The 16,048-nt window shown below is 40.9% G+C and overlaps 1 non-coding gene across 1 annotated transcript; it reads right to left on the minus strand.

Annotated features, from left to right (window-relative positions):
• Nucleotides 1-14,788: 14,788 nt before the first annotated feature.
• TRNAF-GAA (transfer RNA phenylalanine (anticodon GAA)) lies at nucleotides 14,789-14,861 on the minus strand. Its single transcript has one exon. It is a non-coding gene; the product is annotated as a tRNA-Phe (tRNA).
• Nucleotides 14,862-16,048: the final 1,187 nt, after the last annotated feature.

Here is a 16,048-nt window from a genome sequence, read left to right on the forward strand (position 1 = left end):
AAGGTCCCAAGAGTCAACGGGCTTAGGTAAATCTACACTTTTCTTTTCCATTGTCCAGCCAAGATTTTCTTCTCAGAATACATGTTGGCATACAATACATCAGTTGGCTTGTAACTAGTCCTGTTTTCCAACCTGTAAATAAAGTGAAAGATACAGAAATAGACATGAAAACAGCACATCTCCAGGACAGCCTCTGTGAGCAGGGCCCCACTTACACTAGGAAACTGTGAGAGACAAGCCCAAAATTATGAACCACATAGATGTCCATATCCTAATTCCCAGAACCTGTGACTATATTAAATTACTTGCAAAGGGGAATTAAGGTTGTTGGCAGAATCAAGGATCCTGGAGTATCTGAGTGGGGATTGTATCTAGTGAGGTTGGTCAGGTAAGACTTCCCTGAGCAAGACGTGGTTGGCTGAGATCTCAAGGTAAATCGGAATTAATGAGGCCACAAAAGTCAGGAGAAACCATCCAGGGGAATAATAGTGTCGACAGAAATCCTGCAGCCCATGTAGCTTGGAGGGTAGGAGAGACAGACCCACAGTGTGACTGGAAGGGAGAAATAAAGGGAATCTCGTGTACGGAGAAGGTAGAGAAGCTGGTAGAGAGATGAGTGTTCAGAGTCATGTAAAATGAACAAAATCCACCCTCATCCTGGAAACAGTGGCAAGCCATGAAATGAGGGCCTCAGCTCAAAGGGAGGTTAGAGATGATTTATTTTCAGGATACAAATTACCTTGGATAAAATGCATCTTCAAGGAAAGACGCAGGGGAAATCCAATAACGTGTACAAACATGTTGTTTTGGAAGAGTTGCTCTTAAATCTTGAATTTTGAATAAATGTAACTTAACAATAAGTATTGCTCTTTATGGAAGACTTATGTGTTATAAAAAATTCAACTTTTTTTACAAATTTAAAAATTCATAGCATTTTGATTAACTGAGTACATTTTCAGAAGAACTGAAAATAAGCTAGTCTGGACAGAATGTTAATGAAGTGTTCCCACTGGTATCATTGAGAGTGTGTGACAGACATGTGTGCCGTTCATTCCGTAAGCTCTGAGAAGACTGGGATCCAGTGTTTCCTGGAGATTCTCAGAGGCTCTTTATGCACTGTTTGCTGAAGAGCCAATGTAGTCACAGAGCATCTATGGCAAGAACCCTGGGTATAAGGACTATAAAAAGGAGCGCCTGGGCCCAAAGTGTTTTCCTACCTAAACACACACACACACACTCTCTCACACTCACACACATACACACATGTGGTAGACAGCTAGCAAAATGAGTCAATCGAATCACACATGTACATTTCATGAATGGACTTTATTAAAGACAATGAAATTACATGAAATTGACAGCATCCTAGGAAATCCAGTGTACATACAGTCTGTTTCTATGGCAACCAGCAAACAGGCCATGGCCCTGATTCTCCAGTATAACAAATTTCTTACGTGTTGGGATGATTCAATGTTCCTAAGCATCCCATAGAACCTAATAAAATGTCTTTAAAATATAAAACACACAAACTGGAAATATTTATATAAAACACTTGCACATACTCTCCCTAAATCTGATTGTTCTTCCACTTGTTCTCCTTCATCCTTGCAGTTGTGTGTTTTAGCAGAAAATGGGAAGGCAGATTGCACAGGTAGTGGAGCTTTTCCTTCTCAAAGCTCTCTTATGTTCATTAGCTACTTTTGCAGAAACTCACAAAGATTTTTTCTCGTGCATGAGTTAGTTCAGCTAAATCATTATTTTGGTCTAGATATATTTTTGCACAATGGGCTTCACCTAAAATGCGAAAAGGAAAATCAGGATACCTATATAGTAAGTCTTCCTAACCCTGGCTGCATATTAACATATTTCAAAATTATTACGCCCATGCCAATTCCTACGAATCTCATTTAATTGTCTGATGTTTATTAAAAATACTTATTCTTTCTTTTTAAAAGATTTTTATTTCCTGGAGAGAGAGAGAACACAAGCAGGGAGAGAAGCAGAAGGAGAAGCAGATTCCCCACTGAGCAGGGAGCCCGAAGCAGAGCTCCATCCCAGGACCCTGGGATCATGACCTGAGCTGAAGGCAGAGGTTTTAACCAACTGAGCCACCCAGGTACCCCTAAAAATACTTATTATTTTTATTAATTATCAAGTGGTACCAATAAATGAAACCTATAGAAAAATACCTAGACCTGCCAATTTAGAGATTAATGTTTTTAATTAATCTCATTCTTTAACTCCAGAGTCTAATATGATTTAAGACCCCTGGTTATGAGTTGATTCCCTGGAAGTTACAGGCAAAAAATTATCAGCTATGAGGAATAAGAACAAAAGAATGATTTATAGTTTTGTAGAATTTTAAGATATTTAATTTTAATTAAGTAAGGTATATTTATTTCCTTTATTTTACAGATTTAAAAAGGAAAAAAGGAGACTCAGGTAGTTTCTGTGACTTGTAAGTGCAGTTGTTGACGAAGCCTGAACTAGAGCCCTGTTCATCAAGCCCCACAGTTTCATCTGTCTTGACTTGACAGTGATCTAGAGATATGGGGCCCCCTCTCCCACAAATATTGAATGCCTGACTGTTCTTTGATTGATCTGCAAATATTGCAGGGTGAGGAGGGAAATCACCCTCCTTTGAGCTGGAAATCAGCATAACAGCTTTGCAAATACCACATTCACTTAACAAGCAGCAAATTTTGATTTTGCAAGAGGGTAAAACTCGAACACCTCATCCAGTACTATAAGTGGATTGTTTAGATTATTACAAAGCTCACCAGTAATTTCCAACAAGCAAAAGTTAATTTTGGTTGATGGATCCTTGCATCCCCCAAGAGTTTATTGCACTAAGAACTAAGCGGACACACCATTGGCCATCGAGCATTGGACACATCACTTGCCTTTTGCCTAGCATCCAAACTTATTTAAACAAAACAGCTCATTTGAATAAGTTATAAGATTTCCTGAAAGAAAGTAATTTCATGTCACTTGATTAGGGAAAACACTTGTAAGAAATCTTTTAAACCCAATAGTTAACCAGATGGTTCATTTTGAATCTCTTCGGATATTCATGACTGTGTCACCTTCAATGTGAAGAGCCAGGCAAATCTTCACTGACATCTTTTATGATTCCAGGGATCGGTGGAATCATGGGAAGGACAGTCTTGCTTCCTGTTGCATTTAGGGCACCACGGAACTCATTTGTGTCCAGAACAATCTGAGCTATTAAAACTCAGGGTCAAAGATACCTGAACATTGCTGAATTTAAAAACTGCAAGAAAAAAAATTAAAGTATGGGAGCTGGAGAGAGATTGAATTTTAGATCCCAGGGAGCAGAAATGAGGAAGTATAAAGAGAAAGATTGCCGGGATTGATCTTTTTTCTTGGTCTTCGGTGAATCTTGATTTATTGAAATGACTAAAGGAACCTCTGCAATTTAAGAAAGGAATTACTGAAAATCCAATAACCTCTAGGCGCCAGGGTGGCGCAGCCAGTTAAGTGACTGACCCTTGGATTCGGCTCAGGTCATGATCTCAGGGTCTTGAGATCCAGCCCTGTGTCCAGCTTGGCACTAAGACTCTCTCTCCCCTTCCCTTTGCCCCTCCCCCCACAGGTTCATGTGTGAGCACGCTGGCTCGCCCTCCCTCCATCTCATAAATAAATAAATCTTAAAAAAAAGAAAAGAAAAGAAAACCCAAAGACCTCAGTATTGTTATTTCTCATGGAGAAATCTCTTCAATATGCTAAATTATTATTTCTTTGCCGCACACCTAAAGATAGTATGATACATTAAAATAACTTTTCACTTGACCAGTGGGTATATTTACATGAAAATGTTTATATACATAATGTTCTTTCTTCATCAGCTAAAAGCATGCACTTGAGAGACCCTGTTCTCTGGACCTTCAACTTCCTTGTGTACACATCAGATGTTGGATTCAGAATAAGCAGAGAAAATTAAACATTTCTTAACCCAGGAAGTCACAGTCAAGCTGAGAGAGATTCCTAATATTGAACAAGTCAGCATTTGGGAAATGCTCGACTTTCTAAATTAAGTCGCATTAGTGACACTCAACGATCAAGTTCAGACTCCTTGGTATGGTATAAAGGCCTTTAATAGTCTGGCCCCACCCACAGGTCCAACCTTCTCTCCTACCCCTGTGATACCACCCTCATTCGGCTCACTTCTCAAATCTAGCCCCAGGATGGCTCCACAGCTCTGTGCCTTTCCACTTCTGTCCTTGTCTGCACAGAACAGCGTGCCTCTCCTCATCTGATTTGCAAACTTCTGCTCATCTTTCTGCCTGAACTCAAAGATTGCTTCTTCTGAATTTTTCCTTTTCTTTTTCCTATTGTCTTCCTGCTTCGTTTTCAGACATTCCCTTACATCTTCGCACATGTTCGTCTTAAAACACTCATCCCCAGCCTCCACAATAGTGCCTGGCTGGAAACTACACCAAATAATCAGAATTATAAGTAACAGTTTAGGAATGTGACTCACCTGAAGTCTAGTACCAGGAAGCTAGGCGTTATAAGAGTTTATAGCTCTTGGGAGGTAGAGAAAAAAATACAGTTTAAAAGTGAGCTAGAGGACTGGGATGGGGTGAAGGACAAATTACAATTTTTATGGGGAGGGTGGAATGGGCATCACTCAGAAGGTCACATGAGCCGAGATCTGAAGGAGATGAGGTAGGAAGGAAGAGCATGTCGTGGACTAGCACAGTGCTACTGTGCCTGCCCCAGAGCGAGTGGGGTGGATAGTGTGAGTGGTGTCAGACTGGGGTAGGGGGAATGGACAGTGCATGCCATTGTAAGGACACTGGCTTTCCTCTATGGGGAGTGGCAATCACTGTGTGGTTTCGAGCAGAGGAATGAGAGATCTGCTTTGTTGCTTAGGGATCACTGCAGCGGCTGGGTTACAATGTAGGGGTCAAAGCAGAGGCTGGGAGACAGGATAGGAGGCTGTTTTAATGACCCACCTGAGAGCAGGTGCAGCCACAGAGGCTGAGCAGGGAAGAGCTAGAGTCTGGGAAATCATGGCCGCAAAAGATGAAAAACAGTCTTGGAAAGAGATTTGGGATTTTCCAAGCACGTACATCCTTGGAACATAGTCTTGAGAATGTTGCCAGCTCTAACTTAGACAAGATATTTGGAAACTGATGTGTGGCAAGTATATTAAGAACACTAAAACATCTCTTGTCTTCCTGTCAACGTCCTTCTCCATAATTATCTTTTTATATTTACATTTGTACAATTTGACAGGAATATGCAATCAAACTACAGGAATGCAGAGGTTTTTGTCTTGTTGTTTGTTTTCTATTTAAAAATACTATTTCCACCCCCACAGACACAAGGGGATTGATTAATGCACAGTATGGTGACCTATGTTCACGTTTCTCAACTCCCAAATGTAAAAATCTTAATGTCCCAGGCAACACTCTACCTCTCCTCCTGCATCCCAGGCTTCCCAAGAAGGGTCAGCTGGTGTATTTCTTGTAACTTGGGTCCTGGCATGGATAACTGTACCATGGACAGCTGTACAACCCCTGCACCTCTCCTCCTGCACCTGGGCCTTCCCAAGAAGGGTCAGCTCGCGTATTTCTTATAACTCGTGTCTTGGCATGAATAGCTCTACTATGGACAGCTGTACCACCCTTGAACCTCTCCTCCTGCACCCCAGCCTTCCCAAGAAGGGTCTGCTGGTGTATTTCTTGTAACTTGGGTTCTGGCATGGATAGCTGTACTTGTTAAACATTAGAGAATCAGCCATTGCCGATCTATCATACTGAGGATGAACAAAGGGAGGCATTGCCCATGGTTGTGCATACATCATCAGGAGTGATCTCAGATCCCCACACCCGCTATAAAACCAATATGCATGCTTAGCAATGGAAAGGAGTAAACAATCCACACACACAAGGGCATGGGTGAATCTCAAACGCATTACGCTAAGTGAAAGAAAGCCAATTTAAAGGTCCACACACTGCCTAATTCCATTTAGAACATTCTGGAAAAGGTAACACTAGGGACAGAAAACTGATTAGTGGTTTCCTGGACATGGGAGAAGGGGTTAACTCTAAAGGTCTGGTAGAATTTGCTGAGATGGTGATGGAAGACTTCAGTATCCTAGTTGTGTTGGTGGTTCCATGACTTTCTGTTTGTCAAACTCAAAACTGTACACTAAAAAGAGTGAGTTTACTGTGTGTAAATTTTACCTCAACTTTACAACATTTTTTTTAAAGAATATGCATGGGACTCGTCTCATATCTAAGCCAAATTTAAATTTGAAACTTACTGGTAAATGTCTAAAGTGATTTCTGTTGTTCAAGAAAGATATAAATTTTTTAAAATTGTATTTTTTATTTGTCTAGGGGCTCCTGGGTGACTCAGTCAGTTGGGTGTTTGCCTTCAGCTCATGTCATGACCCCAGGGTCCTGGACTTGAGCCCCACATCAGGCTCCCTGCTCAGCAAGGTGTCTGCTTCTCCCTCTGCCCACCCCATCACCCCGCCCCCGTGCTGCCCCGTGCTCGTGCTCTCTTTCTCTTCACTCTCTCAAGTAAGTAAAATCTTCTTAAAAATACAAAATAAAAATACAAAATACAAAGTCTATAAGATGGGATTTCAGGTCACTGGAGGATGACCAGGTTACTGGTCTGGAAGATGACTCTGCAAGACTATCACTTATTTGGTTTTTTGCTTGTCAACGATGTCCCCCAAAAGTCCCAACTCATCTAAGTGGGTTTCCACGGGTATTAAAAAGCAAATTGAAAATCCTCTTGTGTAATTTTCGTACAACTGCTAACTTGTTTTGGCAATGGCACAGGATCCCAGGGCTTTTTGGTCTGTGAATACATAATGTATCTGCAAGAGATTCTAAAGTCAAAAGACTTGGGACTGTCACGTGCTACCTCTTCAAGACAGTGGCACGTAATAGAAGCGTAAGGCAGGACACCTGTCTCAGGGCAAGCCAGTCTAGATGGAATGATGAGATACCACATAACAAATAATACATGAGCAGCTGATGGGACTTTGGAGATAGGAGATCAAAGAGGTGGAATAATCATTGAAGGCTTGAATCTGAGGTTGAATAACTATTGGAGGCTTTGGGAGGAGCCAGGAACTGAGCTAAATCTGGAGGTTTGTGTGGAGACCATAAAAGAGTACATTTCTGGCAGCAGGAATGACCAGTGATCTAAAGACAGTCAGAAGGAAGGAAGAGAGGAAATGACCTGGCACCAAAATTGCCTTTCCTCTCAGAAGCAGGGTAGTGTCTTTTCAGCTACAGGGTAAATCTGGTTTTGAATGAGTCTGGCACACTCTGAAACCTAGGCTTGGCTTGCTTCCATTCAAGAGGGTTCAGCTGCCAAACATAACTCTAGCTAAGTTCACACCCACCACAGAACTTACATATCCGGGGTCTCCACAGAGTTGGTTGACAAGGTATGACTGACACCCATTTTTACTAGGCACAGGATAAGATGTTTTTGGTTGAACAGGGGGAAGAAGTCTCAATAACATATTTGCTGAGTGCATAATGTGTAAATGGTGCTGGATGAGGTGTTCTGGAATAAGTGGCATTTCCTCAGTTCTCTGGGGGCTCTCCAAAAACAAAGGGCAATTTTCAGAGTAGAAATACATGTTTGGGTCAAGATAAAGGAAACCATAAGATGTTCAAACTACTTTCTATCCTTTAGTGCAGGTGGAACTTTCATATGTAACTTGAGTGTGTTCTCAGAAGAAAGATTACTTTTTTTTCATGGAAGTTTGAAATTTGCAGTTACTGACCCCCTCGTGTTCAAGACTGTTCTGAGTTCTATGTCCTAAAACAAAAGATATATTTCCTTGAAGAAGAAGGAGGAGAAGGAGGAGGAAGAAAAGAGAGAAGAGGAGAAGAGGAGGAGGAAGAAGAGGAGAGAGAGGAGGATGGGGAGGAGGAGGGGGACAAGGAGGGGGACGAGGAAGGGGAGAAGAAGGGGAATAGAAGGAGGAGGGAGGGGGAGGAGGAGGAGACTTGGCAAATGAGAGAAAAAATTAAGGATCAAAGAGAAAGTTCTAATCCTTCAAAATGTCACTTTTAGTTATTTTCTGTAAGACTCCACCCAGAATCATGGAGTGTGGGTTTGTTAAAAACAAACAAACAAAAAAAACAAAAAGACAAGTTAACATGTGCTGCCTGGTTGGTGAAGGGCAAAGCATAGATGTGAATTAGAACATTGGTTCATCAAATGACACTATCAGCTCCAGGAAGACATTATTGTGGCATCAGCATGGATGGGCTGAATCCTGGCCCTGTCCCTAGTCCACTGTGTGACCACGGATGGATTACCTCTCTGTACATCAATGTCCTTACCCTAGAGCTGAGGATAATAATGCTTGCCTCCAGAGCTGTCATTACAAGGAAATGAAAGTATGTGGAGCTGTCCAGCTGAGTGCCTAACACGTAATCGGTACCAGTAAATCAGTGCTGTCTCCATGACAGTGCGAACATTTAATTTAGGAAAAGAAGGTAAGGATGAAATTATGCAGTTAATACAGACCCTTTAATCTAATCTGATGACATGCAGAATTGATGGACAGAACAGTCATCCAGGAAGGGACATTGCAGAACAAGTAAACCAGGGTTTGGAGGTCAGACAAGTATAAAAGCTAACCTGACCCATCGTCCGTGAGACATTAGGCAAGCCACTGAAACTCCTTATATCTGGGTTCCTCCTCTATAAAATGGGGCTGACATGGGGATGTTGTGAGGATTACAGAGAAGGAAGAACAGAAACTACTGAGGACAGGGCTGAAGCCAACTAAGCCCTGGTTTACAGAAGACGTTATTCATTAACTGTATGGAACTAGTCAGGGAGCATAAATGTTCACTTCTGGGCAAATTTACTTTATCACAAGTCCCAATAAATTGGCAAAAGAGCAAGGTGCGTATTCTTGGTCTTCTGGTAGAACAATTTTATCAGCTTTGCAAAATAACCTCTGAAAGGCTTTCCAAATCACTGTAGGTTAGCCAGTGTGTCCTGGATTGATTGTCATCTTTGCAGAGAGTTACTGCCAGATGATAGGGAGATGTAATGTCCCAGAAATAAAGTAAGTGAACCCCCTTTCCTTTTCATCAGAAGGCAAGATTGATGAGCATAAAATTAGTGACATGTGGATAAAGGAAGCTAAGAATCCTCCCCAGTGTAACTGACAGGGAAAGGCACTGATGGTAGATACGGATCTTACATATCCATAGAGCCAAAAAAAGGCATATTAGGTCAACTCAGTTGTCTAAACTGATAGAAAAACTCAGGCCCAGCATGCGGACTGAGTGAAGAATGTGTAAATTATATAGGGTTTGTACGATCTACCCTTAATGATCCTAGGAGAAAAACATCAAGGCTACTTCTAAAAGAAAAAGGAGAATAATTGTGATCTTCATCAGTAAAACAAAATTATCCAGGTATATTTCATTTGGAAGGAAGTAGACATAGATGGTTTCACACATTTCAGAGTTTTTGAAATTATATTTTTGGAGTGATGTTCTTGAGAGGGTTGGGTACATGGCACCGTTCTTTTCCATTGGCTGTATTTAATCATTCCTATGAGCTTTCTTTTGAAAAGAACCTAAACATGGAAACTATGTATTTTTTTGATGTTTTCTTAATTTAAATTCAATTAATTAACATGTAATATATTACTGATTTCAGAGGTAGAGGTCAGTGATTTATCCATCTTGTATAACCCCCAGTGCTCATTATATCATGAGCCCTCCTTAATATTCCTCACCCAGTAACCCCATCCCCCCACCCTCTCCCCTCCAGCAACTTTCAGGTTGTTTCCTGTGATTAAGAATCTCTTAAAGTTTGTCTCCCTCTCTGGTTTCATCTTGTTTTATTTTTTTTGGAAATTATTTAAAAGGCAGAATAAGAGACAACCTTGAAAGGGAAAAAAGAAAATAGAGTAAGTTTGTGGTTTCCCATTTAGTCAGGACAACTTTCTCAACTTTTTTAAACCAATAAGTGGTTCTGTTTTAGAACACAGTAATCACTGTTGTAGGTTTTGAAATAACTTCTACAGTTTTTAAACTTTTTTAAAAAGATTTTGTTTTTTAAGTAATCTCTACATCCAACATGGGGCTCGAACTCACAGTTTTGAGATCAAGAGCATGCTCTACCAACTGAGCCAGTCAGGCACCCCTAGTTTTTCCAGATTTTAATGCAAAACATGATTAAAAAATGGAAATGTACAATTTTAGAATAACATAGTAGAAGATGTGCTTGTCCTTGAACTTGTGCCAATTCAGTTAAACCATTAGAGGTTCTCAAGACTGGAGATCCGTGTTCCTTAGTTTCCTTCCTTAGGAGATGCCCACACCCTGTGTATCTGGGAATATAGGCTCTCCAGCCTAATTTTTCTAATCTACTCCTGATTTCTGAGCCCTTTCCTAAGAGGATACTCACTTTCTCATACAGCACCTGGGTGACTCAGTCAGTTAAGCATCTGACTCTTGGTTTTGGCTCAGGCCCTGATCTCAGGGCTGTGAGATTGAGCCCTGCATCAGGCTCCCTGCTCAGCACAGAGTCTGCTAAAAGATTCTTTCCCTCTGCCCCTCACACCTGCTCCTATGCACATGCTTTCTCTCTCTCTTTCTTTCTCTCTCTCTCTGGGATAAATAAATAAATCTTAAAAAAAAAAAAAGTGGTTATCCACTTTTTCTTTCCTATTCTTTCTTTATCTCACAGTCCTTCTCTTCCTCCATTAACTTACCTGAAGATCTCTTTTGTCTCTAGGACACTGAACAACCTCCATAAAATTACCCACCAGACTTTTCAGGAATTAGGTTAAATCCATTCTGGAGTTAATTGGGAGAGTTTCACAGACTCTGAGGGAAAGAAAAGCATGAACACAATTTTAATTTCCACTCTGCTGATTACAGATCCCAAATGTAGAAACAAAATGAATTCGTCCTGGAAGAAATACTAGGCTTTAAACAGTTATACTCTTTCCAACAGGAAAGAGTTTAGACTGGCCAAGTTATCAGTTCTAGCCAACATTACACATTTTCAAAGAGAATGATTTATAAAGGTAATTCCGACTGACTCTAAGTACCTTTGGAGTTTTTAAAGTGATTTCATGAAAATTATAATTAATAATAATAAAGATTATAAAAGTGATTTGTATCATTGTGAATTAAACACCACACTAAGAATGAGAAATTAAAAGAACAAGTTTGGTATTTTTATGATCAATATGAGTTAAATGACAGATATATAAACTATCACCACTTACCTTAATATACATATACATATACATATTAATGAACAGATTGTACTCACGTAGACGGTTTATGGTCTCTGACCGTAAAAAGATAATGGCAGCATTTTCTCTAGATGCTCTGCGCACTGCCAGTCCCCACCAGTTCTTGCTTGGACTTTGCGACATTGTTAACTCCTTCTCCTCCATAGAACGTCATAGAACATAGACCGGTCCCTCTATAATACTCTAAAATTGCTATAAATGCTTATTTGCTGCTTGCTTTTTGCATTTTTCATCACTGATTAAATGAACTAAGTCCTGGGGTGCCTGGGTGGCTCAGTGGGTTAAAGCCTCTGCCTTCCGCTCAGGTCATGATCTCAGGGTCCTGGGATCGAGCCCCACATCGGGCTCTCTGCTCAGCGGGGAGCCTGCTTCCCCCTCTCTCTCTGCCTGCCTCTCTGCCTACTTGCGATGTCTCTCTCTGTCAAATAAATAAAATCTTAAAAATAAATAAATGAACTAAATCCTGTAAATTGCTCAAAATGGAGTCTGACACAGAAAAGATATTCAATAAATGTTTCCGTTACTAATGAGACCCATTTGCCCCCATCACTTAAGATTTTGTAAAGTATGGTTTTTTTTTTAGAATTTTGGATTATGCTATAGTTGGGGCTTGAGTTTTCATGTCTTTGGCTCCTTTAATATTTTACTTTATTTCCATTAAAATAAACTTGAAAAGGAAACATACAAAAAAAATAAAGTTTCACTATTATTTTAGGTATTCAGTCTTGCTGTTTGGAAATTATGGAAAAATATTATGACCTAATGGTCTAATTCTGTATAAAATATAAGTGCATTTATGTTTATATACATTCATTTTACATGCAGTGCATAGTAAGAGTCTGGAAAAGGAATAGATACTAGATTTGGGATTAGACTTATCTTTACTTTTTAAGCAATACAGTTCCATAAAAATGTTAATGTTTCAGTAGTTTGTACTTTTTTATAATCATAAAAACAATATAAAAAAATTTTTAAATACTTGATTCTCTTTCCAGTTATATTGTTCAATACAATCCACATTCCCTTTAGATACCAACACTACTGTGTGTGTGTGTGTGTACACACATACAAATAGTTCAGAGTCCGAATCCCATGTAATAAAAGTGTAGCGATTACTGAGAAGAATGAAAAGTATTTTCCATCTTGTTCACAGCCCTTAATACCACCCTAACCCTGTTATCCATGAAAGCTTGCTCCTCACCCACTTTTCTGAGACTCCCTGGCCTAGCCTAGAATGCTTGGTCTCATCCCTTTGGCCCAGATCCTGCCTCTATCTCAACGGACTTCACATTTGGAAGTGGACGCTGTTGTTGGAACCTAGATGTTTCTCCATGCACTTGACTCAGTCCTTCAGCTGTCAGACTTCCATGAGAACCCTATCTCTTGCTCCAGTCTCATCATGGGAGCTCAGTTCCTGAGCCAATTCATTCTTCAGGGGGCAGATTTTCTGGAAGTGTGGCTAAATTCTTGGGGGAAAAGAGGAATTGAAAGAGAATAACCTGCAACACTTGTACTTTATGTAAATCCTCAAAGCGTAGAGAATGCCTGGCTTTAATTGAAAACACTACCTCTTTACCAAAGCATGGCCAAGTCATGGTGATGTCATATAGGTGATAGACATTCAATAATATGAAGATGGAAGAACAGGCAGTCATTTCCTGGTGTTGCTTTTGGACATCCAGATTGTCTACAAATGCCATCATCAAGAATGAAAGATTTTTTTTAAAGTTGAATAATAAAGGGAACATGGAGATTTCATCCTTAATCTCCCCCAGAAAAGAAACAATTAGGAGCATGAGATCCACCTCAACAGATTAAACCCAGTGATGGAGGTGGGTCATGGGGCGTACCCCAAAGTAGCAGGAGGCCTCCAAAAATGGTCAAATTGGCTTCACTATGGAAAATTTGTCCCCAAGACCACCACCCAAACAGAAGGAAGTTTGTTGACAGTCTGGGCTCCCTCCTGAAATCCACCTCTCAGTAGATAGTGTTGAGCAAGGGGCAAGCACAATAATCAAGAAAGTCTTATCACTCGACACCTTGGCAAAATTCAAAGGTCGAGTCACAAATTATCAGCAAGTTGTTGTGATGAGGAAATCTTCTGTGTCACTTTTCTAAACCTTTTCTAGGTCACAAACCTAGAGTCTGATACCTGTGGACAGTCTTCCTAGGGAAATGTGTATATAAACACGCAAGTTTGCACTCCGTTTCAGAGACTCAAAGACCCCTCTCCACCCTCGGCTGCCTGTAAACTCAGGGAAGACCTTTGGAATAGAAGCTAAATCCCATTCTGCAAAACTAAAGCCCAGTGGGAAAATATGCTTTTGCATTGACCATATAAAAGCAAGGAATTGTTAATACAGATTTTAAAAATAATCAGGAGGGAAATGATGATCTTTAATACCACCTTATCAGATGGCGGGGTGAAGGTCATTAGAAATAACTCACATCATCGGGGCGCCTGGGTGGCTCAGTGGGTTAAGCCGCTGCCTTCGGCTCAGGTCATGATCTCAGGGTCCTGGGATCGAGTCCCGCATCGGGCTCTCTGCTCAGCAGGGAGCCTGCTTCCCTCTCTCTCTCTCTCTCTGCCTGCCTCTCCGTCTACTTGTGATCTCTCTCTAATAAAAAAAAAAAAAAAGAAAAAAGAAATAACTCACATCAATTGGAAGTGATGTGTGAGCCACCTCCTCCCTCCCCCCCCACACAAAAAGAAGAAATAACTCACATCTCATAGTTCTAGCTTCTGAAGTTCCTAGCCAATAGAAATAATAATGATGCTCAAAGTAAAAATCATTAACTCTATACCTACCATATCTCAGACCCCAGACACATACTTTGTTTAGTTAACAAGTAGCTATTGAGAATTTTAAAAGCCATTTTTTTAAGAGGTGGGGGGGCAGGGATCTGACTACTTGTAATCTCTATCAAATAAAATCTTTAAAAAAAAAAAGAGGTGGGGGGCAGGGACAGAGGGAGAGAGATAATCTTAAGCAGGTTCCACACCCCAGCATGGAGCCTGACATGGGGCTCGACCTCAGAGATCATGATCTGAGTCAAACCAAGGGTCTGAGGCTTAACTGAGTGAGCCACCCAGGTTCCCCTTAGTGGTCATTTTAAATAAGTTAGCTACATAGAGCTTAGAAGAAATCTTGACACTTAGCAAGTACTCTAGATAAGTCAGCTATTACTATCACACTCAGGAAGTTCAACAGTGCTAGTGGGTTTATACAAAAAGGCCCCCCAAGAACCTGCTTCCTCTTCTCTCTCTGCCTGCTGCTCTGCCTACTTGTGATCTCTGTCTGTCAAATAAATAAATAAAATCTTTAAAAAAAAAAAAGGCCCCCCAAGACTCCTGACACCACTCCTCCCTAAAAAGCCAATGATCCACCCCAGAAATCTGCATGAGAACCTAATTTTCCCCTTACAGCTTACATTTTGTTCAATACTGCCAGAAAGTACATTTAGCATAAGCATCAAAAAAACTGCTGAAACCCGGGATTGAACCAGGGACCTTTAGATCTTCAGTCTAACGCTCTCCCAACTGAGCTATTTCAGCTTGCTCAGGCAGCTTTTCCTGTATAACTACAAGGGAATAATATTTGTTCTACAACAGTAAAAAACGTCAATAGGTTGACGGTTCAGCTGGAGGTAGACATTTAACAAATAGTATAGGGGTAAGGAGGCAAGTAAAGTAAAAAATAATTTCTTTTCTCAGTTATGTTTTAGCTGTACTGTAAAAGGCGTTTTCCACTTAAAAATATATCATGGGCTCTTCTTGTGTCAAAAAAAAAAGTCTTTAGTTGGCATTTCTAATATATGCTTAATTTCTAGAAAAATGACAGCATGGTCCACTTAAATATTTAATGAAGTATCAACCTCCATGAAAGCCGTGTTCCTATAGATGTAGACATAGCCAGGATTAGAAGCCAGCTGAAGACGACAGTTCCAAGGAGACCATAGAAGGGAAATGACAGACACAAACAAAGGGAAGAGGACAGATGAAGTAAACTGAAAAGCTGTGGTAGCAGAGTAATGGGCTCCCAAGGACGCCCGTGTCCTAACCAACCCCAGAAAACACAGTACATTAGGGTAGCTGGCAAAGGAGAAGCAAAGTGGCCATGGAATAGAGGTTGCTCCTCCGTTGACACCGACATGGGGAGAGGATCCTGGATGATCCAGGTGGGTCCAAGGTAATCACCACAGTCCTTCTAAGTGAGACAAAGAGGCCGGCATGCAGAACCGGAGAGATGGCAGCATGAGAGGAAGGCCGCCTGGCATTGCTGGATTGGAAGAGGAGGGGGGATCACAAGGAATGGGACGGCCTGGGGAGGCTGGAGAATGGAAGCAAGCGGACTCCTATAGCCTCCGCAAAGGAAGGCAGCTCCACCCACATCGTGGTTTCAGCCCACGGATGTTAATTTTGGTCATCCCACCTCCAGAACTGTAAGATAATAAACAGGTGTTGTATTCAGTCACTAAGTCTGTGCTAATTTGTTACAGCAGCACTCAGAAACCACTATAAGTTCATAAAAAATATATTTATTAGTTCCCAAGGAACAAATGTGAGACTCCTCTCCTCACCACCACAGCACAGTGGGGAATCAGAATTAGCTGAAGAAGGTGTGGTTCTTCCCACTGACGGTAGAGAAGTTCTCTGGGGGTGTCAGAGGCCAGAGCTCATCTGCAATCAGCAAGTGGGGGCTGCTGAGCAGAAAGCTGTCCACGAGGGTGCCCACAAAATTT

This window comes from Lutra lutra, chromosome 3 (genome assembly GCF_902655055.1).
Source record: "Lutra lutra chromosome 3, mLutLut1.2, whole genome shotgun sequence".
In the NCBI taxonomy this organism is placed as follows: Eukaryota; Metazoa; Chordata; class Mammalia; order Carnivora; family Mustelidae; genus Lutra; species Lutra lutra.